This window comes from Octodon degus, unplaced genomic scaffold, assembly GCF_000260255.1.
Source record: "Octodon degus isolate 3935 unplaced genomic scaffold, OctDeg1.0 scaffold00145, whole genome shotgun sequence".
Lineage (NCBI taxonomy): Eukaryota > Metazoa > Chordata > Mammalia > Rodentia > Octodontidae > Octodon > Octodon degus.
The window spans coordinates 4686312-4689018 of NW_004524721.1; the positions used below are offsets into that span (position 1 = coordinate 4686312).

Below are 2707 nucleotides of genomic sequence, written 5' to 3' on the forward strand. Positions count from 1 at the left end.
CTGCCTTCAGTGCCCTTTCCACTTTCCCATTCCTGTGTGCTTGAGCAATTTGAGTAGCTCGGGCACCATTCTATTTACAAACTAGTTCCACCTTGAAATCAGAGCCCCCCAAGGAAAGACCTGGGAATCAGCCTTTGCTAAAGCTCCTCAGGAAAGAGTGAAAACATTTCTCAGAACTTCATCTCAGAGCTCAGAAAGAGCTGGATAAAAGCTCTTCAGCATAAGTGTTATGGTTTGTGTTTCTGTGTCTCCCCAAAGCCTCATACAGTGAAAGGTGGGGCTTTTTCAGAGGTGGCTGAATCCAGAGTGTGACAGACTCATGGTACAAGGCTAGATGAGGGGTGGTGCTTACTGTGTCATTCCACTGACTGGTTTTGAGCTGTTTCTCCTCCGTGATCCCTGTTGGCGGAGTCACCCAGCCTTGAAGCCAGCTCATTATGGACCAAAACCTCTACAAACTATGAGCTAAATCAACTCTTCCTCCTTTAACTTTGGGTGTTGGGTATTTTGTCCCCGCAACAAGAAAAGTAATACTCTTGGGCTCTTTCCCTGGGAGAGGGAAACAGTTACTTTGCCAAGATATTTCATTTAACTTTGGCTTTTTTTTTTCTTTGCCAGAATCAGTTAATATCAGGTGAATGTAAACAGGTCAAGTTTATAACTCACATCTCCCAGAAGGGAATTCATTAAGATTAAAAATATGAACTAGGAAAAAATTGTTCTGTAAAGCAATAGAATTAAAGCAGGTGAATATGTCCCTCCTCTACTTCTCTCCCTTGACCCCAAATCTGTGGAGCACGGCTTATTTCCCCTTGCATCTTGCAGGCCCCTGACCTGGGGTAATTTAAGTAGAAGTTTGTCACTTCTGAAAATGTAAAGTGTGTTTCTGGAACACCACACATAGAACTTGAAACTTTGTCAGTGTTTTTCAAAGTGAAGCTTGAGAGCTGCTTGCCTCAGCATCTCCAAGAACTTTCTAAATGCAGATTCCTGGGTCCTGCTCATGTGGACAAATAAAAACCTCCGAATGAAGTCTGAGAATGTTCATTTTCATCAGCTTTGACTTATTCATGTAGCCTTATGGTTTTTTCACAGAAAAAAAATCGCTTCTCATTTAATTGCCTTTAATTTTTATTCTGTAGGATGGAGGCATCTGGAAATGGTCTGTCTTCCTGGAAGACCAGGAAAACTGAGCTTAACAAATGTACTTGTTCTGAACCCACCATTGCAAGCAGCAGCCGAGGCAGGGACTCACAGTGATTAATGCCCAAGACAAGGCTCTGCCTATCCCCATAATTTGCTTTTTTTTTTTTATTTTGCATTTTTTGTGATTTTACTGAAGCACAAATAAACGTACACACAGGTTGTCTACTCGTTTTCTTCACTGCGCAGCCTGGCATTGGGATTGGTGACTCAGATGGCTAGCTGGGATGCTCTTTCCACGATGGCCTTGTGGTTCTTAGAGGAGACATTGTGAGCAATCTCTGCACAGTAAGACTTGTTGCACATCAACAGCACCTCCAGCTCCTTAACATTGTGCACCAGGAACTTCCAGAAGCCATTGGGCAGCATGTGCTTTGTCTTTTTGTTACTTCCATAACCTATGTTAGGCATCAAGATCTGGCCCTTGAACCTCCTCCGCACCCTGTTGTTGATGCCTCTGGGTTTCCGCCAGTTGCGCTTAATTTTGACATATAGGTCTGACTGGTGCCGAATGGACTTCTTGGTCCTCTTTTTGATGATCTTGGGCTTCACGAGGGGTTTGAGGGCCGCCATGGTGCCAAGAGGGAGATGGCTGCCACCTCCATAGGCAGTGCCGAGGAAGCCATAATTTGCTTTTTTAATGCTCAAAATCCTTTGTTCCACAATGTTACTGTTATGGTTTGTGCGTATTTGTTCCCCAAAAGCCTCATGCAGTCATTGAGGCATAGTTCTACAGTTTGTGATGAATTTATGATCCAAGGCTGGGATTACAGGGCCGAGTACTGCTGGGATTATGCATGTGAGTGCTACGTCCAGCCTGGGGTGGATAGCCTGAATGTAACATAAGAAAGAAAGAGAGACAGACTTGCTCTCTGTTGCCATTGTTGCTGTTACTCCTCCATTTTGCTGTCTTCTGCCGCCTTGAACTGCTGCCCTCTGCCATGTGCCACTGCCTTGGAGCCAGCTGAGTATGGACTAAAGCCTCCAGTAACTGTAAGCTAAAGAAACCTTTCCTTCCTTCATTTTGGGTATTGAGCATTTGTCCCAGCAATGAGAGAAGAGTAACTGAGACAGTTAGTATTTCACAGAAGACCCAGGATCTATGGAACATGACTTGTTTTCCCTCATGGAGACCTGGGATGGCCTCAGTAAGTAATACAACCAAAGTAGCAGGAGTAAATAACATAGCTTTAAAAAGGTCTGCTTGATACTGTGTAGACAACAATTTAGTGACAGATTCAACACCACAAAGTCCTTCTATAGCCGGGCAGATATTAGAAATCACACCACTGGGATTCTCTTTTCACTGAGGCAGTCCCTGAGAGTCCCTTGAACCTGCCCTTCCCTATAGCAAGCAAGGAGAAGCAGCAGAGCTGATGAAAGAAGTTAGGAGTCACAAGCACCTGCTCCCATGGGCTTACACCTGCCAAGCCAGGTGGAAGACAAGATCCAGGCTTGACTTTAAGGAACTAAAAGGGGAATTTCTTGACATGTAAAGCACAAG

General features: G+C 44.4%; 1 pseudogene; it reads right to left on the reverse strand.

Annotated features, from left to right (window-relative positions):
- Positions 1-1413: 1413 nt before the first annotated feature.
- Positions 1414-1776, reverse strand: LOC101582378 (annotated as a pseudogene).
- Positions 1777-2707: the final 931 nt, after the last annotated feature.